The 22,181-nt window shown below is 38.6% G+C and overlaps 1 protein-coding gene across 1 annotated transcript in view; it reads left to right on the plus strand.

Moving 5' to 3' along the window:
• The window catches only part of CHRM2 (cholinergic receptor muscarinic 2), a 93,670-nt gene that overhangs the window by 12,035 nt on the left and 59,454 nt on the right, over window positions 1–22,181 (plus strand). The gene's annotated exons all lie outside the window — the stretch shown is intronic.

Here is a 22,181-nt window from a genome sequence, read left to right on the forward strand (position 1 = left end):
TCTCAAATCTATATAATTTCATATGCTGTATTCTCATGTATGTTGTATCAGGATTTAGACAATAGCCTTTAAACTAAGGAGTTTTAGGAAAAAAGGCAAAGCAAACCAGAACATAACCAACTAGCCAAAAAAAACCCCCAAACCTTAAAGGATAGAAAACTAAAACTGAACTTATGATCAAAAAGATACTTTCTGAAGATGATCTTTTCATTGCTGATGTCTTTTATGTGTGTAAGTGGCGGGACATGGGTTCACTGGAAAGCTCTCTAGGTCAGAGCTTCTGTTATGATCGTGGTCCTGTAGGAATCACAACATCATTCATTCACCTATGCAGGATTGCTCTGTACTGCAACTGCATGCCAATTTAAAGACATGGACTTAAAGGTGAGCTGGGAGACTTTGAAATCCACAGAAGACAAGCTTTCAGTTTATTAAGAAATCCAGAGAACAGCAGTGTTAAAATTACATTTCCAAGGTCATAATAGCTGAGGTTCCCATATTTTCTACTGAATAACTGTAAAAATAATTTCTGGATGTTTTGCTTGCTTAAAAATCAAGCTGTTAGTGTGTGTCCTTGCCTATGGCTTTAGAAAGCCACGTCTAGGTACTATATTTTTAACTCCAAACCAAAACTTTTAACAAGCAAAGCAAAATAGATCTCAAGGAAAACATGGGCTGTCTGAAACCTAATTTCTCTCCTTGCTACCCACAAGGCTGTAAAAAGCTGCAGTTCTGCTTGGGTTACACCTCAAAGCTATTTTGTGTACATGCAGATGATTCGAAAATACTGGAGGCAAAGGAGAGCCAGGCCTATACCACAAAAATTATCAATGCATTTTTTTTCTGGGGGCAGTGTTTGTGGGTTTTAGAAATCAGAGGATAATTTTGGAGGTAGGTGATATAACATTATGGCAGGCCCTGGTGAGTTGGAGTTTTACTCTTGACAAATCTTTCAATGTCATTCTTCAAGTTACTCTGAAAAGAGTACAAGGGAAAGAGATTAAAGTTTAGGGACATATATCCCTGCTTTGCAAGGGTTGGCTAGATTGTTTAATAATTTAGCACTGCCTTTCACCTAAAAATTATCAATTCCCATGGACAATGACCTGATCTGAGTTTTTTTACTTTTAACAACTCATTTCAGTCATTTGGTGATTTTCTTATCATATTTGGAGATATGTATGTCAACAAAATAAACAATGGAAACCAATACATGATATTGTTATAAATGCTAGTGTAGTAGAAATTCCCTCCCATTATGGCTAGTTTGCACAAGTAATGTTGAAACAGGTTCATATACATGAAGATTTATTAGTGGAGTCCATAGCTGATGGCCTACATTGTGTCTAGCTGCAAAAAATTTGGAAAAACATAAAAAAGGAGGAGAAACAGAAGCAAAAAGGAAAGTTCTCTTTCTGCCACTCAGTTGGGAAGAGAAACAACTAGGGTTTCCAGACCTCTCCTGGGTGTCCTCTGCTGTGCAGCAGCTGGTTTCCCCCCATAATATTCTTCCCACAGTAACTATAGTTTCCAGCAGAACATGATAGAACCCTCAGCTGGCTGTCACTGCTTACCATTCGTGTTGATTGGAGCCAGCACTGAGCAGGGCAGGGACTGCAAGGCCAGTTTCTTGTGCACATATGAGCATTTTTGTGTCCCTTGCACAAACTGATAGCTATAGCCAAAATGTAGTGAAACTAGGGAAAAAAAATCTGGTTGTGTTTCAGGCAGCAATCACTGCCCAGGAGAACCCCTCACAGAAAGACTATTGGGGTGTGGAGGTGCAAGGTTATAAGGAGACCAGCATGAGAATAACAGCATGGGAAGAGTGAGGGAAAAACGCTGATCCAGGGACCCTGAAAACATTGCCCCAGGAGCCTGGATGGGAGGGTTCAGAGTTGTGAGGGAAAGGCAGGCTGCAAAGTTGCGGAGGAAAAGCTCTTAGCCACACAGACCAGTGCCAGCAGTATTTACCTACTATGGGAAAATGTGACAAGGTGGCATAGTGACACCCTAGAAATCAAGTGTGCTGCTGTTCAGGGAGAGTCCCTGGATCTGGCTGCTTGGACAAAAGGTGTAGTTTCTGAAGACTCCCTCCCACTGGAGGCTGTCTGAATCACCTTTCCCTTGTGTTATCTTGGGCACAGGCGGGCTGGTCACTTCCTCTCTCAAAGGTGATCTTTCTTCTGGTGATCAGCATATTCCACGATTCTATGATCCTATGATTTGAATGAGAACCAACGCCTTGCCCTCCCTACAACTTCTTTTTCTCCACTGTTTAAGTAACAGTTGAAACAAGTTTCCCCACTGCAGGCCAGTAGACAAGAGCAGTCGAGGATGCACTTGATTCTGTGCTAAGGGTAATAGTGTAACAAATTCCGCTGTTCCTACAGCGGAACAGCAAAAGAGAAATGCATCCTCTGCTTTTTCTGATATGCTTTAGATGCTGGGAGGATCAGAGACTTCTGATTGCACCTCCTAGCAGGTGAAAAGCTCTCAAATTAACTTTCATTCCAGTTTGAGTAGATGAAGCAAACAAAAAGGTTCAGTCCTTTCCTTCAGGGCATGAGTAGGTTGAGGTTGAGCTTATTTCCTAACCCTCTGGAAAATGGTGTCAAAGTAACACAACAATAAGAACAAGGAGGAAAGCCCAGGAGAGCTTGCTCTCTCTTTTTTCTTTTTTTTTTCTTTTTTTTTTTTTTAATTTATTTATTTCACAAGGTTTCCAGATCAAGATTTTATTTTTTGCACATTATTGCTTCATAAACAAAGGAACAAAACTAAAGGCACAACAATCAGGAAGGAAGAAATTTTTTGCAGCTGAACACATAGACAGAGAAGAGATAATAACCAAATATAGAGGAATTATTTGCTTATTTTGGAGGTCTACTAAGACCTCTTTGACAGGGATCACACCAACTTACTTTGGTTGCACTGACAAACACCCTCACCTTCAACCTTCTGTGCTCTACCATGGGGCCAGTTCCTGCACTGCACCATTAAGAATTAATTATTACCCTTTACTGTGTAATGATTAGTTATTTTACAGGCCACACAGAAGACTTCTGCAGTTGTCATGCCAACTCTGTCCCCTACCCTGATTTAACCCTCTCTACTGTGTTGCAATGAGCAGCCACAAGTGGTTGTGGGAGGCATTCAGGCTGTGCACAGCCCAGATTTCACTGTATCCTGGACATGGTCTCACCAAGTGTGTACAGACACATGGATTTTAAAGACTGTTGTCTCTTGCTCAGCCCGTGCTTCCCTGCCATGATATGAGAGGATTAGTACATATCCTGAGTGTCAGACCTCTTGCTGCTCTGCAGTGAACCCCTCCGAGTGCTTTAAGTGCAACCCCAGAAGGAGGCTAATCCAGTCCTTGTCAGCTGGCAGCAGTTTTCTCTGATACCAGGGCTTGACAAGCTGGGGCTTGATGGGTGTTTATGAGACATGCATGAAAGCAGGAGGAGAGGTGCTAAAACAAGATAGCATCTCACAGAGAACTCAGATGCACTGTTTGCTCTGGTAGGAGTCAAGGTCTGTGTCCAGTTACCTCTCAGTGCTGTTGTGCTACGATGTCAGTCCTTTTTGTGGGTAGAATTGTTTAACCAGACAGTGAGAACACCACTGTCTTTGCTTAAAGTGGTGGGTACGTCCCACTGGGGAGAAGGGAGAGGGGCTGCACGTTGTCTGCTCTCCCACTGTTCCTTGAAGTCTGAATTGAATTGCGCAGTGAGGAAAATGAGAGCTGGTCTTTGCTTAGATAAGTATTCTCCAAGAAAATTTACAAAACAATGACATAGCTATTTGAGTTCCTGTAGGAAATTATGTACGTCATCCCAGCTATGGGTTCAGTCCTGCAGTCCTGCATTCCGAATGGTGCAGGACCAGACACTTTGTAGCTAGTTCAGCTCATGAGTAGTTGGGATTTGATACATTATCTTTTTTTTTTTTCTTTTTCTGCTTGCTGAAATGACTACCTACATCTCTCCAAGGGCAAAAGAAAAAAAGTTCTGCAAAATACTCTGTATTCTCCACAATAAAGCAGATCATGTCATGTAGTTACTCTTATTGCTATTTATACATAGATGATTATCTGCTCTGTCACATAGTGAGGAATGAAAGGATTAATTGGAGAAATAATCTGAAAATCAAATACTTCTTTCCTTGGTGTTTCTTCAAAGAATAGGTTTTGCAAATCTTGCTCTACATTTACTTTAAAAAAAATCATTAATTCTATAATTAAATATCTAACTGAAGAGGCAATATTTTTATGAAAACAAGTAAAAAAAATTATTATTATTATGTGGAAAGCAGCACTCTGGTAACCAGAGCTGATGTGAGACAGGAGCGAAGGATGGGGAGAAGAGAGAGGAAAATTTCTCTCTTCAGCTTGCATCCAGTAGACTGAAAACAGAGAACTCTTCTGTTTGGTTTCTTACTATTCTGTACTCCATACTCCTTTCCACCATGCACTTCTCATCACTCTTTGAAAAGAAACAACCTAGTCTGTCATCAAATGACTTAATCTGCTGCTTAAGTCTTTGAGTCAAAGAGTTATGACACCTAACCAGCCCCATTCATGCAGAGGTACTGGTTTGCTTGGTTTTGCACATTCACTGTAGGAGCATTGCTGTTTTGAACAGTTTGCAGTCTGTCACTTCTGTGGGGGTTGTCTGGCTGTTATCTGTGTCCTCTCAGTCTAAGGAAGAGAGGGCAGGACACAAAAAGTTGTCAGGCTATAGGTAAAGAACAGATGTGGGACAAGAACACACACTTCTCTTATGTTCCCACCTGCCACCCTCTCCACTCAGCCTTGCTCATGTCATCATTATAAACTTGTGCCATCCTCCAGGGTGATAGTGATGAAATTTGTTTGCAAGCAAGCCATCCGATCAGGCTGGTGTGCTAGAGTGTAATGCCAACACAAATGATTATTATGGGGACATAATTAGCAGGTTTCTATACAGGAAAATGGCTGCAAATGATTGACTGCCATTAACCTGAAACACATGAGAAAAATTTTGGCTTCCTAATAGCCTCAAAGAGGGTTGTGTGAAGATGGGTTTTTCTGACAACAGACATTCCCTCAGTCCTGAGTCTCATCAGTCACTGGTTTCGTCGGGCAGCTGATGCTCTCTTTTGCTTTCAGATCACTGAAAAAAAAAAAAAAAACAACCTATGCTGAACAATCTGTTAATTGTCATTAATTTGTCCACTGGATATTCCCCCCTATATTTTGAATTGTACATCTGCAAGTGTGCTGGCTAAGCTTCACAGTCTGATTAATAGTTTCGATGATTGTGTCAAGGCCAAGAGATTCTTTTAAGCTTTTCACATTCAGCATTGAGAATTTGGTACTTTTTGCACATGGCTGTTCACTTAACTCATGTGACACAGCATCCCACCTCTAATTTAATGATCTTTTATGAGCAGAAGCTGAAGGTGCTCTAAATGGTGGAACGAGGTGGACAACAACTGTTCCCTTTTGCTCTAAGAAGAGCTCGAGAGCAGCATAGTGGAGGGAACAGATACTAAACCAGAAATAACTTGGAGAAAACACAGAACAAAAGGCACAGGCTGTTTAGCAGGGTCTGTATTTATTGTTTCTTTTCCCACATTATATAATTACTGCAAATCACTGATGACTGACTCCATACCTCAGCTTCTTCCTGATCATATCTTGCAGCAGGATCCTTTGGTTCAATACTTGCGAACATAATGCTGATACGCTACAATTTTGCATTATTTTGCATCATCCATTTGTCATTTTAAAGGGAAAGACAAGTGCTTTTAAAGAGACATTAAGGTCAAGTGCAGGTCCACACTATGGGTATCCTTGGGGCAGTAATGGACAGTATTAGAAACTACCTTTGGGAACATTTTCCTTGCATACACCAGGTCTGCTGCCACACAAGTCAGAAACCATGCTGCAATTCCTGCATTGTGGAAATGGCACAGAGTTCAGTTCACTCCAGTAGTACAAATCTGGTTGCTGTGTGTGTCCCAAGGGAAAATGTGTGATCCCAAGACAGACCTGGCTTCCCTGGGAAGTTAATTTCTGTCTCGGGGTTTCTTTCACTTCAGCATCTCGCTGCTCCATCATCCCCGTTCTTGAATATTTTGGACCTGCAAAGCAGGTCATGACATTTCTGCTGGTTTAGCACTGCCTTTTTTCTATACTACCTACTGTCTCTTCAGCTCATTACAGGATGGATGTAACTGCTCTTTTATTCACTTTGAGTAGTACATCTCCATTGAACAAACACCCCAGAAATGTTTGCTACACCAACTGCTACATACCGTGAGTGATGGTCCCCAGATCTGGCAGAAAATATTAAAGGAAAGAAATGGTATCCTGTCTGAGCAAAAACTGCGATATATTTCATGGTACTTTCACCCACATTTTTTGGCATCTCTTTTCTCACACATACAACCTGTTCACGCATCCTGAAAATACGGGGCAGCACATTTGAAAGTGTTTGCAAAGTATGTTTTACTCAGTGATTTTCCTAATCTACAGACTACAGAGAGATACTGAACTAAGCAATGTAATGCATTTTTAAGAAGTATTGTTCAATCACATGGGAATAAACATCATCCTCAGGTATACTAATTATTAATGCTTCTATGATTAAAATTTCTAGTGGTATCAGTTCTTATGTGCCTGGTTTTACATGGATTACTAAGTTAGAGTTCAAAGAATTACCCTTCTACTTAATAAAAGACTGCTGATTAATGAACAAAGTGCATGATTTTTCCTTGGAGAAGGAAATATAAATAATTACTATATTTCAACATGTGACTACTGTACTCTTGGGTAGGGGCATCAATGATCTCTGCCTACATGGAGATCCTTATGTTTCAGAAATGTCTCAGACCCATAAAACAATGACCAAAACCAGCACGGGAGACGCACAGGACACCAGGGACCTGTAAATAGGCAGACAAATGTCAGAACTGGCAGGGTTAGATAAATTCTATTTCAGACATCACTTCTGAAAAGTCTGTTCCTCATTTGTTGCACTTTGATAGCAAAGCAGACCTTCTAAAAATCCATTTCTGTGCATCAGAGTAAACAAAGACAGCCGGAAGAATAAATGGGCTCTGTCTAGTCTAATGCAGATGCCAAGGGGACCAGAACCCAGATGTCCTGACTCTGAATTAAACACCATGCTCTTATTATTGAACTATCATTTTACATGGAGATTTTTTATTTTTGGCGGGAGGGGATGTTGGATGATGATGGTGCATGGTATTTGTTCACATCAGCCAAGACTGAAGGAAAAATATTGTGTATAATTACAGAGCAAGGCAGGCTAATACGTCACCCATTAGCATTGTCTAATTGCTCATGTTATTCTCTGTTCTTAGTCACCCTCATGTCTGTGCTGCCTCTCCACCTCAAATCCTTAACTCCTCCTTCCTCTGACAGGATGCACAATAGCCAGAGCAATATAAATCAAAGCCTAGAATCAGGAAAATTAGAATAGATTGGAAGTGCCAGTTCCTCAAGAAGGAAAAGAAAGAAACAAGACAGCAGGAGATCAGAAGAGTGATTGCAGCTTCATTACAAGGGCCGTTGTACCATCAGAACAGGTTATTGCCTGTCACAAACTGTTTTTATTTTCCAGCTCCTGACTGATGCAGAGCTTGATCTGAAACAAATGCCAGCTACCCACTTACTTTATAAATCTCCTTGCTGTGCTCACATTTAATGTTTATGGGCTCTCACATTTTTCAAATAAAATATAATTTTATACTTTTGGTATCTTTATTGTAAAGCAGCAGCAGAGAGGTTGAGAACTACAGAGGAGCTCTTACAGGTCTGTGCTGCAGTGAGACTGGGAGAGAATGAACTCAGACAGGTCAAAAGGCAGGATAAACCATGATGGGTCTTCCATGCAGTGCACTCTCAATGTAAACTTCTTCCTTAATCTGTTTTGGGTTCAGACATTAATCGTGTGAGTGGCCAAAATACTACAGTGCTGAATTTTTAAAGCTTTTTTTCATTAATGTACTTAATTGTTAAAAAAACCAACCAACCAATCAACCAAAAACCAGCAAACTTCTTCCCAGCAATTCTATAATACCAAATTGAAACCCAAGGGTTTCAATAGCATGTCATTGGGAGTTTCAGCTTCAAGAGAGCAGTCAAAAACCACCTGGGGCAGAAGGAGGTAGAGATGATTGCTGCCTGAATGCTGGCTCTTCCCCTGCTAAGAACTTTTGTTGAGAGTAGATCTCCACACCAATTTTTCTATTGGGAAAAAAAAACAAACAAACCTGAAACAAATAAAGAAAAAAATCTCTTTAAGGAGAGATAATTTCTTTAAAGAGGACAAAGAATTTCTTTTAATTTTAAGATCTATATGGAAATCAATAACTGATCTTTCTATTAGCAACATCTATAACTGATACACCTTCTACTTACAGAGCCAGCACAGTATACCAGGACATATTATACAGAAGTTTTTTTGGAGGTAACTTGAGCAACTTTTGTGGTATTGCTCACGAACTGGTGGAAAGGCTTGTCCTCCCTATGCTCAGCAAACAGCAAAGTGCTTCGGGTTATACTTTTTGAGCAGCTGCCTTATTTAAAGCAGCCTCTGCGTCCTCAGCCTGAGGTAGAGTGGGTGTTTTTCTCCTGCTGACAGGACTCTCACCAGCGGTCCCTCGGATGTAGGTAGGAGATTTAGATGAGTAACAGTGATTTGTTAAAGCGAGGACTGGAGAACTGCAATCTTTAACTGGGAACAAGGAGCTCTCGTTGCATGAAGAGTGTCTTTCTCCAAACAGTGAAGGAGTGATCCAGCTCTGATTTCCCTCCTGTGTGTTGCAACTCTGCGGAGGAAGGCTGCTAATGACATGGCACAGGAACTGGTATTTTTAGAAAATGCAGAAGGGAAGCGTACATGTACAAGCATGAGAAAAATCTGATAGTATTCAGTATCAGGTCACTGTAAAAGCTGGCAGTGAGCAAACTCATTAGGTCAATAGTTATGCAGTGGTCCTGCACTTCACTGCTGAAGTTTTGTCCCCTGGTCCCATTAATCATAATGTTCTTATTGCACAGCCAGTCTTGGAAGACACTCCACATTTTACAATAGAGTGTTTGAGAGCAAAGTGATCTGAGTTTGGTACTTTAATGAAGTGTCACAGTGTTGCTTTACTTTACCATGTCATTGGCTGGATAATAGTGCTGATGAGATCAGGCTAAGTTGCCATGAAATCTTATGACAACAACGGGAGCAAAAAAAATCATCAAGTTTGCCTCATGAACCTGTTTCTCACCTGACATATTTTTTTACTCTCTACATGGAATTAAAGAGTAAGATTTCAGCTGTGCTTATTTCTATTGAATGTCCAGATTTAGGATGAAGTATTACCATTTTAGCGATTTTTTTTTACACTTTCCCTTTACATTCCCTAATTAATTTTTAAGACTCTGAGCTGACACCACAGTAGCCAGGAGCTTCCCATTTCAGATTCAGTCTTTTTTTTTAAAGTCTTATTCTTTCATTTTCGGTCATTATAGTATGTCTTTATATATCAAACTTACTAATATATATGTTATAGAATTACTGCTGTCTCTAATGAAAGAAAGTATTTTAGAACAAAGAGGGTTTATTTATTTTCAGCAACAGTAATGTCCTATGCTTCAGAACAAGAAAGCACTTAATAGGAGAGGAAGATTGAAAAAAAAAAACCCTCAAACTGCCAATAACTGCCATTTATTTGTATTAAAAAGCAATGAAGGCCAAGAAATACAGAAACTCAAGAAAATTATTGCTTTAATATATTTATTAAAGATATCCTCAGTAAAATATTTAATTTTTTATTAGCTAAAAATTCTAGTGAAAAATATCTCCCTAGATTAAAAACAAACAAAAATATACTAGTTGTTTCATTAGAAATTCAAAACAATGCATTTTCTCAGGTTTCAACAGCTCACTGAAATGAAATGCTTTTAATTTCTTTAATTTTTAAGCAAAATTTTAAAAGCTTTGCTGAACTTTTTTGCTTAATAGTATTTTGAGGACTCGAAGTGCTAGCTAGGCAGTGTACAACGTCTATGTGAAAAAACAAAATAAAATGACAAATCAAATTATTGGAGGTAAAGAGAGAAGAATAAGGAGATATATACCTTAGGAGATAATGGTAATTTTATAAAACACGTATTTGTTTCTACCACAATATAAGCCACTAAATGATAAGTTTGTGACCTAAACATTTGTTATTTTTCTGAAGTAGAATAGAGAACATATTTAATTGGACTGGATCCATTTACATCTGGAATGCTTTGCAATTTCCTATGCAATTTCCTTTTTTTCTCTTTTTGTGAATAGGCTCCTAGGAGAATTTCTTAGAACAGACTACATCCATTTGCTACGAATACACTTTCTGAACTTGAAAACGCTTCTTCATGTCTAACTTTGAACAGAAATACTATTTTTGTGCCTGCTGTGAGACCGTTCATGTATTTGGGCAAAGTGACCACGTATGAGTTTGAAAGTAACCCTTATTCCATATTTTCCACTTGAAAATCCTGCAGGAATGGGGGCACTGTATGGACAGGACAGATCATAGGGCTGGAGAGAATAATGCTGAGACAACATTTTTTGGCTAGACAAAAACCAAAGCCATCCCCTTGGGGTGGGGAGCACAACGGTGTTAGTTAATGTTAATAACACTGTTGGTTTACATTTTCTGCAATCTCACAGGCTCTGGAGTAGTAGATAGGAGCCAGATAAAAGGGAGAGAACGTGGCACAGTCAAGTCTACTTCTTAGGAAATAATTCTGTCTTGAAATCTACCTTTTGTTTGCAGCTGAAAGAAAATAATTATAGGAACTGGAGGAGGTCAACCATACATACATACATGTAAAAAAAGTGAGATAACTGTAAAAGTTATCTCACAAAATTTTTTAAATGTGATTCCAAAGCAATTAATTATGCCTCTCTCTTCTGAGCTAAAATGAGTACTAATATCTGTCTTATTTTATTGTATGAAAAAAAGTATAGTAAAATAAATAAAAACATCAAAATGTTTCCCAATATCTGGCCATAGAGAATGTAGTTTAAAGATGAAAGAATGGATTCAGAAGCAAATTTGAAATAACTACTGTATCCTTCCAGCAAAACACAGACAAACCAGTTGACTGAGAAATGAATGATGTTAGCAAACGATGCTAGTTGTTTTAGATAGAAATATTAGGGATGGATAAGCCAAACTCTGATTTGTCTCTTAAACTCTGTTTATCTGTCATTCATTTTTTCTCCAGCTGTTTTCCTCCTTACCCCATTTTTCTTTAAAATAAACTACATTTTTGGCCAATTTTTGGTTCAAAAGGAGTTTGAATATGTTACCTAATTTACTAAAGTTTGCATTTTTTTTTTCTTTTCTCTTTTTTCTTTTTTTTTCTTTTTTTTTTTAATTCTCTTTTTTTTTTCGTGTTACATTTCTGTTCTATGGTTCTTTTTCATCCTTCCTTTTAATTTTCCAGAACTTGTTTTGATATTCACACACAGGGATTTTCCCACCTTTTTTCTGCCTCTGCTTTCTTTTCTCTACCTGATAACTTATTCCCTATAGATGTATGTTCATCTGTAGCGAATTTTGCAGAGTGAATGAGATGGCATAATTCTATCCTCTAAGCCTTTTCAGACTCTGAGTGTCACAGAGGGAATTCTAAAACCAAGTAAAAGAGCTAGAATTTGGCTCACAAATGTGGGACTTGCTTTTTATTTTACTTTTAATGTATTCTCTTGAAAATACAGTACAAACTTCATTTCCTTTTTCTGGCTTTCCTTTTTTTTTTTTTTACCAGCATGGAGGGTTTTGGTATTCCAGCTTCTGCCAGACAGGGTGACTGAAACAGACCTATCCCAGGATTATCTATACTTTTCTTGCCAGCAAAGCTGCACCAGCTTGGTGTATTCTACTATACCCTTCCATCATATCCACAGGCAGATGCTGGCAAAGAGAGTCCAGCCTCCAGCCCATCAATATTACTAACCTTCACAGTGCTTGGAGCAGGCTCACCCCATCATTTGTACAGCAGAAGTCACTCTGCTGTGGCAGTTACTGTCAGAGCACTTCCATTTGTATTTCTTTTAAAAATATCTGGATATGAGAAGAGGGCAAAAGCAATGTCTCCTTCACACTGTCAGCTACTAGTAACAGCAATTATTTCAGAGGCATCAGATAAACACCAGAAGCGCAACCTTTTCCTGCCTGCTCCCACCACCCCTACACCTGCACAGAATTACCTGCCAGCAGTGGCCACAATTGCAATAATATAATGGATACTAAATTAAGAGAGACTGGCAATTGCAGGCCAAAGAGAATTCAAAGGTCTCCTCCATTAAGCACTTAATAATGAGCCCTGAAGAGCAGCCTGTGCCTGGAGCAGAAGCTGAGAGCATACATGTATCTGTTTCATTTGTGCCATATTACCTTAGCAGAGCTTTTGAGTCCAGAGTATTTCCAGACTCCCTGGACTGCCCAGATATATTAAACCCACCTGATGCTGCCTCTGTGAGTGTCTCTATGTTAGCCTGCTTAGATCAATGACCTGACTGCTCAGAATGAGCCACAGCAGAGCTGGCAGAGGGTGATTTCATCCTGGTCGCAGTCCCCTGAGGTGAAAAGAAGCATCTTTCAGCTGCAAAGACAGGAGAGAAATAATTCTCAAAGCCCAGGCTGTTCTGGAAATAAAAGAGAACAAAGTTCTATGTTTTATAGTTTTCTCAATTGTAATTTTCCTTATTTTCTACAGTAAAAGAATTTTGCTTTGTATTTATAGGCAGATTTAAAAACAAAACAATCAAAAAAATGCACAAAGAAACCCTAGCTGCTTTTTCTTTTTTCTTTCTCCTTTTCTCTTCTCATTTTTGTTCTACATATCTGTGTGGATTTTCTTGAAGTGTTATGAAGAAGCTCCTGAAAGGCTTAAAAGAAGTAAAAAACTTAATCTTAAAACCCTCCTTGCTGTTCACTCAGTAGCATTCTTCAGAAGGCAACTTTTCCTTGTTAATGCTAATGTTTGAATAAAAATCTTTTTGTCATTCATGGCTGCTTAGAGCTAGCATCCTTTTATCCAGTAACAGTGGGAACAAGTCTTACATTTTACCCAGAAACTATTTAGGAAGTAGTTTGGTCTTTTGATTAGGGAAGGAAAATAGTTCACAAGATAACTGAAGTTCGTGGGTGGTATGGAAACCTACATAGTTCTACAGAAAGCCTTCTACTGAGGAAAATAGCTTTGTGGTATGTTGGGAAATTACCAGACAGCTGGTAAATAACACTTCAATGTGACATGTTATTCTACTTTTATTAAAGCAAAAAGTCTAGAAAATCACTTAAAGCCTGGGATAGCAAAAAGCCTCACAAAAGCAAAGACAACCAAAATACCTTTGAAGAGTTTCTGTTCCAGGATATTACTATGAGAATGCTTATTGTCTATTACCTGCTTTCTGACAAGATGCAAAATATTTCATGATATTGCTTAACTAACTCTGTGCAGTGCAGTTCTTCTAAGAATTAACATGAAAGTATCAGGAGCAATGAACATCTGCTCTGGTTTTTATGTTGGTACACACTGAGCTGAGTTGCATTCAAAATTTCTCCCTGATATTGTTTACTTTACCAGGCTGTTCTACCCAGTTATCTCTGATATGCTCAGCCTGTTCCAAAAATACCATATTCCTTGGGAGCTTCAGTAGTCAGAGAGTAAATCAGATTTTCATCCATTTAACTGGGAAAAATCCATTCTTCTAAAACAATCTTTGAACTAGTAGAAAGAACAATCATCATTTTCTGAAAGCAAAAGGTAATAAACCACTCTTCCAGGGTTTTGTTCTGTTGTTGGTGTTTTTTTTTATTTTTGTCCTGCAACACATCACAGCTTTTTAATATAATTTTGTTTTCTTCATTTTAATGAATTTATCCTTTAACTACAAGGTTTCTCTGCCTGCCTGTCTTTTCCCTTTAGCTTTTAGACAAAATTATTACAAACAAGGAAAACCAAAAGGAAAACAGACCAAACCAAAGTTGAATTTCCAGTTAAGTCTCCAAACAAGACCATCTCTAAATGAGAAGATCCTGCTGGAGATATTTCTATTTTGAAAGACCAACTTTCCCTTTAGATAAATGTCTGGTTTTTTGTTTAGTCTTCTCAGCATCATTAAAAAGGAGATCATCATACTCTATGTATCCACTTTTCATTTAATGCATTGTATAGTAAGAAGCATTTGAGTTTTACTAAGTAGTGCTGGTGCCCCTTGGATTGTTCTCTGCTTCAGTAGGTGTTTCTACTCTTTTCAATCTGTCATGAATGATGTGTAGCAGACTTATAGAATTTAGGAGCTTTCAGACACTGGCAAAGCAGTATGTCTCCCTGAAAATTAACCTAATTTCCTGAGCTTGACATACAGCAGAAACACAAGGCTGGGTCACGAGAGAATGAGATGTGCTCTCTTACATTTCTCTCACTCTCACCAATTTGTTTCTGGCATCATGAGTTTTCCCCAGATACTCAAACAAGCAAATAAACAAACACCAAAAGTAGCCTAAGAAACAAAACTCCACAGCCTTGTCAGAGCCACTCCCTTTTCAGGCAGGTTGTGCTCAATTCTTAATAGACCAGAACCCTTCCGAAAATCCTGGTTGTTCTGATACCATAGAACACAACAGAATTTTTCCTGTGGAAGATTGTCCTCTCCTTGTGAGAATTATGCCCTACCCAAAACACAGTTATGAAACACATTATTTCTATAACAGCACTATTAAACTTCTGCCAGGCTAAATTTTTTAATAGTTTAATAGATAGAGTGCAATTTGTTAAAATACCATATGAGTATCTTGAATTGAAGTTCAATCTTTTAGTGGAGAAAATGGCTTGTGATGTGCTTGATATTTTCCAATACTTAGGTGGCTCATTCTCAAGCATTAAGCAAAGGACTAGCACACAGAGGAGTAAGCTGCAAAGGAGTTAAAAATCTGAATGTGAAAGATAATCTCTCTTGAAAATGCCAGGGACATCAAGGTGTTCCTTGTTCCATTTGATCAAGATTAAACATCCCATGTTTCTCACAGCAGAGGCTAAACTCATCAAAGAGGCAAGGTTTTGTAGCCAATCCTCAGCAGGATATTTGTTTTCAATATATAAAGGTACAGCTGGTAGGAGTCTGTTTCAAAGAGTTTTCTGATTTAAAATCTGGAAGGGAATGACCACCCATGGACTGGGGTAGGATTGCGTCTTAGGTGAAAAAAGGTAGTCTCCTATTTTTTAGCAAACTCCTCTGAAGCCTCTGATTTTCCTGTGGATAACTATAAGGATGATTATATTTTAGAATACTGTCCTATGTAAAACTCTTCAGGACTCAAATTCTCTTCTATCTTTTTATGGATACATCTGATGATGTTTCCCAATGATGATGTCTTTAATTACCCATCCTAGAGTGGATGAAATTATTTCAGACTTGTGTTTTCTCTTGGTTTCTGCCACAGTGTTATCATAGAATCATAGAATCACAGAATATCCTGAGTTAGAGGAGACCCACAAGGGTCATCAAAGTCCTACTCCTGGCCCTGCACAGGGCAGCCCCAAGAACTACACTACACACCTGAGAGCACTGTCCGAGCATTTCTTGAACTCTGTCAGACTTGGTGCTGTGACCGCTTCCTGGGTGAAGAACCTTTTCCTAATATCCAACCCAAACCTCCCCTGACACAACTTCGGGCCATTCCCTCGGGTCGCCACAGAGAAGAGATCAGTGACTGCCCCCCTGCTTCCCCTCACAAGGAAGTTGTAACTGCAATGAGGTCTCCCCTCAATCTCCTCTTCTCCAGCTGAACACACCAAGTGCCTTCAGCTGCTCCTCACATGTCTTCCCCTCAAGGCCCTTCATCATCTTCATAGCCATCCTTTGGATGCTCTCTAACAGCTTTATATCCTTCTTATATTGTGGCACCCAAAACTGCACACGGCACTTGGGGTGAGGCTGCACCAGTGTGGAGCAGAGCAGTACAATCACCTCCTACACTTATCAGATAGCTACTTGATTTTATAAGACAATTAAAGCAATTATAGTAAACCATTCATCATTTCAGTATTGGTTATAACTCCTCGATGGAAGAGGGCATGTGGCAGTATTCAGGGCAGGCAGTTTGCATGGTCAGTTGCTAAGATATTGGATAATGTCAAAATCATGTCTGAAATGATGGATTGTGCTGTCCCTTAAAAAGATTATAGCTGCATGTTGGTCTTTATTTGTCTTCAGAAAAATTCTGGCCCTTAGAAGAATCATTTCATTTTTGACATACTGCAAAAGCTATATGACTCAGCAGAGTGAAATGCCCTCCAGATACAATATCCATCAGCAACTATTCATTAGTTCAATAGTACACAATACACATTTCACATCAAATTAATTCTGCCCATTAAGTAGAAATCTCAGGTCAAAAACAGTTGGCATGGGAGAAATCTTTTTTCTATGGGGGTCAAAGTAGAGCTTCCTTCTTTTCTGGTTGTCAGAAAATTTCATCTTACACCTTTGTGGGCAGGTAGTAATTAGATAATATCTTGCTCCAAAATAAAATGAACTAGCATAGACACACTTCCTACAGAACTCTTAAGAAATATAAGATTTTTTAAATTTTGTCATAAGGTTGTATCTTTATAAAATAAGTATCTGTCTTGATCAAATTCTCCACAGAAATTAGTGAAAATTTTAAGTCATATTCACTCAAAACAAAATTTCACCCTTGTATAAATTTTAAATAAAAATAATCAATTTCTCTGACATTCCCCTTGGACTAGTAACTTTACATAGGCAGAAAAAGCCTTGACTTGACTTTCATCTTACAGACATAACTTCCACCCAGGAATTTTTACTTCTATGATGATTATAAAAATTACTATCCAGAGCTTTCATCTTGTCTCTGTTGCATTCCCACATGTTACTAGCAATAATTACAGGAAAGTCTTCAGTAGCATTTTAGGGAAGCCCATGAGGTTGATTTACTGAGAGTTTGAGCATCTCCTTGCTTTCATAGCCTTCAACTGGAGCTGTTAGAACTCAACACTTCCAAAAATGATGCTAGATTCTCCATAATCAAATGTGACTGGAAATGTTTGTATTTTCATGTTACCTATCACCTTAAGGGAGTAATAAAACATATTACCAACTGATTCAAATGAAAACTCTCCACTGCATCATATTTAGTACACTTCTGGGTTGAAATATGCCAGCTGGTCCAGAGTATTTAGCAGAATTACACATTATCAAAGGGTAGGAAATAGAGTATAGTATCCCATTGCAATGCCAGATAGAATTTTACATATTGGAATTTAATTACCAAAGTTGTATTAGGGTAGCAATTCTCTATCTGCTTTAATCCAGCTCATTATCATTTGAGAGAAGAGCACAATTGCTGGTAATTTACTGCTGGTGATACAAGTGGTCTCTAGAGGTAGTTTTATCCAGCCTTTATAATGTTAAAAGAGAAAGGCCCCAAACCAGAACCATTTAAAGGGAAAAGTGAGGAATAAAAGAAAATCTACTTTAAGGAATGTCTTTCACGTAACTTCAAATCAATCACTGAAAGACTTTGCAATAACCTACAGCTGAGATTTAATGTTTTACAGAGGATAATATTTTGTAGCATTATAGTGGTACGTCCAAACTCTCTACTCCAAACCAAAAACTTCTAACAGAACTCATGGCTTTTGGATGGAATAGACTCCCTTAAAACTTCTCTTTGTCTTCTGAGGGCAGAGGAAGTAACATAAGTTATCTTTTGAGATCTGCAAAAGGGTTTTGTCCCCTTCTCCACAGAATCCAATTCTGCTTGATAATGATGGATAGTGACCAGTCAATGAGCAAGTACTATGTATAATCAGGCATGTTAAAGCAATCTTGGAGCAGATCATTAGTCAAGAGGTTTGACAGCAGCAGAAACAAAACTTAAACATTTTCTGTGCCAAGAAAGAACATTTCAAACTTTTTATTGGCATATTTATCTGTTGTTGACAGTCAGGAAGCTCTTAAGAAACTTTCTCTGGTGGTGCACTGGAATTTGCAGTTATAGTGATAATATCATAAGGGAGATTAACTGAATGCAACATCAATTATCTTTCCACGGTACATTGCTATCATTGCTGTCAGTCATCACTGCAGCATATTTGAAGTATAGGTTTGCAGTCCTACAATAGCAGTGAAGGAGACAGGAGAGGTGAGAATGAAAAGAGCATTGGAAGGTAGGACTACAAATTTCACATCTTTTGCCTTCCCTAGTACCTTTTGACAGCTCCCTATCCTTATTTTTTAAAGATCTTCTCATGCCAATTGCCTTAGTAAAACTTTATTCAGATTCGTGTTTGATGGAAATGGAACAGGGAACAATAAATCTACAGTGCCATTACACAGTAAAATGATCAAAGGATTGTTGATACATTGTAGAAAACTTGCAGAAACACACAGTCTTGTAATTTAGTTATCTATCAGATACTGTGTCATTTATTTTTTTCTTACAGTTAGATCCCGAGAGATTATTTCATTCTGAGAAGAGCTAGTCTTCCTATCAGCCTTGCACATTTCTGTGGATTTACTCAGAAGCAGTTCACATATTCCAACCAGGCTGTTTGAAGAATAATGTCTTACTAAGTAGGAATTCCATGTATTTCCATACAGGAACTCAGGAAGTAATGTACTATTCGCCATAAACTGAGTATATGTCATCAGTAAAATTTGAATTAGTGTGCACATGTTTGCTTGAAAGGACTATTGGAAAATGCCTGAAAGCAAAGAATAAGAGTTTATTTGTTCTTTCTGCTTATGTTCCTTGTTTGCCCCTGCCGTGACATCATAAGCATCTCTGCTGCAACTAAAGTTAATGGCATAAACAGCCTTGCAATTTCAAATAAAGAGTAAGTGGCAAGAACAGATGCACAACCCTAAAAGCACTCAGCTCTAGCACATGTGTTTTTTCTCTGGGCAAATAATCATTCCAATCCATTGCAGAAGAAAACCAACACCAAGCACATCCATTGTAGAAAACAGAAATTTCTTTAACTCAAATAGTTTAAAGACAACTATGTGAGACATCTTTATAGGGATAAAATGCAAGATGCAACACTAATTTCTTTGCCTGAAGTAGTACTTCTTGGATACAGTGCCATTTTCGAAACTGATATGTCTTCTATGCTTTTAGAAACATATATCATATATATCAATGCTAAATGTTAGATCCTGCTTTCTTATAATTATGATTTCCTTTTCTATAGTTCTAGAAAAAGAGAAGATTAGAGAGTAACTTTCATTGTGCTGTTGAACAGGAGCCTAAAGGGGTGCAAGGTCTCTTCTTAGCTTTTCCTGAGTTATTCGGGCTTTTATAGGATAAAGTGGCTGTGTGTGCTTCTTCCCTGTGATAGGGTGGTGGGACACATGTGAGTGTTGTCTCTATGTCTTCTCTACTCACCAGGAAATGTTGTGTATTGTCATTGTATATCAGCAGTGAAAAATTACACCCTTTTCCCCCTAAAAATAATAAAAAAGATGATTTTGGTGACAGAAAAATGAATGGCAAACCTACCTGCTAACTTGCAAGTTTCAAAGTTTTCTAATGTCTGCTTTTCTATGTGTAGCACACTTATTTGTGTATAACTGCACAATTTATCCTAAGTCTACCTCTCAAGTTTTCCATCTCTATTCATGTATCCATAACCTGAGAAGATATCAACAAGGTCTCTAGCAAGCATCCTTTGAAGGGATTTTTTTCTCCTTTTTTTTTTTTTGCATTATCTTTCACTCATTAAAAATAATTAATTAAATAAATAGAAATAATAAAAAATACAAGCACAGCATAAAAAGGTTGCCTTTCCACAGACACTGAACAATTAAAAAACCTAGGCTTCAAATCAGTAGGGGAGATGAGTTCCAAAATAGATGCCCATTTGTTCAAAGTGTCCTGCTATCACTCCCCAGTGAAGTAAGCTAAAGATTCTTGCTAAAAGTATATCACCACACAGTTTAATCACCACATTGGTCAGTTGTTTGCATAAAATAGTAATGTGGCATTTAGTCTTTCTGTGGACCTCAGCATACCTATCTGTAAAATGCATAGTGTGTTGTAAAATTCATATAATACCTTGCAGGGCTTTTGTAAAGCTAGGCTAATTAATGTCAAGGAGCCAGCTGAAATTTGCTCTTTAAGCAAAATTAATTTATCTAAACCTTCAAAGAAAGAAGATTTCTTAATACTTTTTCCAAAGCTCCTTTAGCCCTCATGCTGACCATTTATTATTTATACATCAAAACCAAGCCGTAGGAGAATAATGGGCAGGCCAGAAAGCTTGAGAATAATAGCCATAGTTTGTAAGAAAGATCTCATTAGGGACACCAAAGTGAAGTACAGAGTCAGTGGAACTAAAGAACAGTTTATGACATTGTGCTTGCATATTTGGGAGTGGTAGAAAATTGTATAAGATCACCATGATGCTGCCTTAGTATCTACTGTGCCTTGGACATAAGCGTGTGATTTGAGGCTGGAATGACAATCCAGATTCTGACGGTCTTTGAGAAATACTGAGGAGCCTCCTCCTTTTATAAATCTTTCTTAGCCAACCAGAATACCTTTCTCACATGATTTGTCACTCTCTTCACCATCTCTGCAAAACAGAGCAGCTTCCCAACAAACTTATTCAGAGGTGGTTAGGACATGAAAAGAATCACAGATTTTGTAATTCCTAGTGGGGTCTCCACCTTGATACTTGAATTGATACGGAAGGTACTGAGTATGGAAGGCGTAGAGTGACTGCCTTTGTTAGATGCTGAAAGGAAAGGTATGTGTGACCTCTTGTCCACGTGTATTAAAATGTCTAATGGTGGAAAAGGACAATAAAAGAAACAAGGGAACTTGCTTGTTGTAAAAGAAATGATAAAGGATTCAGCAATTCACTGCTCGACGCACTGAGGATGAAGAGGAACACTGGAAGCAGTGCTGTCTGCATAAGTTCATGGTTCGACACCATGGATCTCCAGGTGGGTCAAGATTATAGAGATACACCAACCTGGAGGACTCCATGCTGTTGAGCTGTTCATAAGCAGCGGAAGTCAATAAACTCTTCTCAGCTACCAGGTTATTTTCCCTGTCTGCCTCTGGAGCTCTTCTGACCGCATTGTTTGCACTCACTTTGGAGGAAATTACCCATGGAGAACACCCAAAACCTTCCACAACTGACGAGACGGAGCAAACCATCTCTCTGTTGGGGACTAAAGCACAGTCAATACTGATACACAGCTAAGGAGATTTCCAGGTTGTTGCCACGTGGGTGCATGTGCATGCACATGTCTGCAGTGGATTTTCTTACATCTTTCTGTGAATGCTGCAAGTTTCCATTCTTTGTCAGAGGGAGAGGTGAATGGGCAGATGATTTTCTCTGTGAAACTATTAAAATAGTAAGTGGATAGCTATCTGAAGCAAGCAGGCATGTTCTGAAAGGGTATGCCTACACTGTCAAAAATTTATGGGTATGAGCCCATTCTCACACACATGTGGAAGAATGCCTTCCATCCACATTGAATACCTACAGTGGTGTTAACAGTTCTGAATTTGGGTTATTTATGATTTTGTTGAAAGAGCAGAGCCTGAGCCCATTCCCAGCCTCTGCATGAACCCAAACTCATGTCTAAGTGTTACAGACAGAGCGGACTGTGGCAAGGCAGAGTGTATTACTCTCCCACTGCATCAGCAGATATGTGAGGTACAGCTTTTTCCCTGCATGGTGTGGACATTTGAGGTATATGTACCAGTGTGGATGGAAAGCTTTGAGGTCATGGGAAATGGCATCCTTACCTCCACTTTTGAGCCCTCTTTACACCTGGAAGTGTAGACATACCTACAGAGGATCATGTCTTCTGCATAATAGTAAGTATTTATTTGCATTGCTGTAATTCAATATTGAATTCTCTGTTGTTCGCTTGGGTAAAGGCAAGTCTTGTCATTCTGGAAGAAGGAAATTACCTTGGAGCAGAAGAAGCTGCTCAGGTTGAAGACCTTGTGGCTATTGGGTCACTCCTTAGAGCACCTGAGAGCTCTAAGGCTCTTCAAGGAGACTGACAATGAATCATTGCAAATCAGGAATTTTTTCTCTTAGAAATTGTCAGTGGTAAATC

The sequence above is a fragment of the Pseudopipra pipra genome, chromosome 5, assembly GCF_036250125.1.
Source record: "Pseudopipra pipra isolate bDixPip1 chromosome 5, bDixPip1.hap1, whole genome shotgun sequence".
NCBI classification, from domain to species: domain Eukaryota; kingdom Metazoa; phylum Chordata; class Aves; order Passeriformes; family Pipridae; genus Pseudopipra; species Pseudopipra pipra.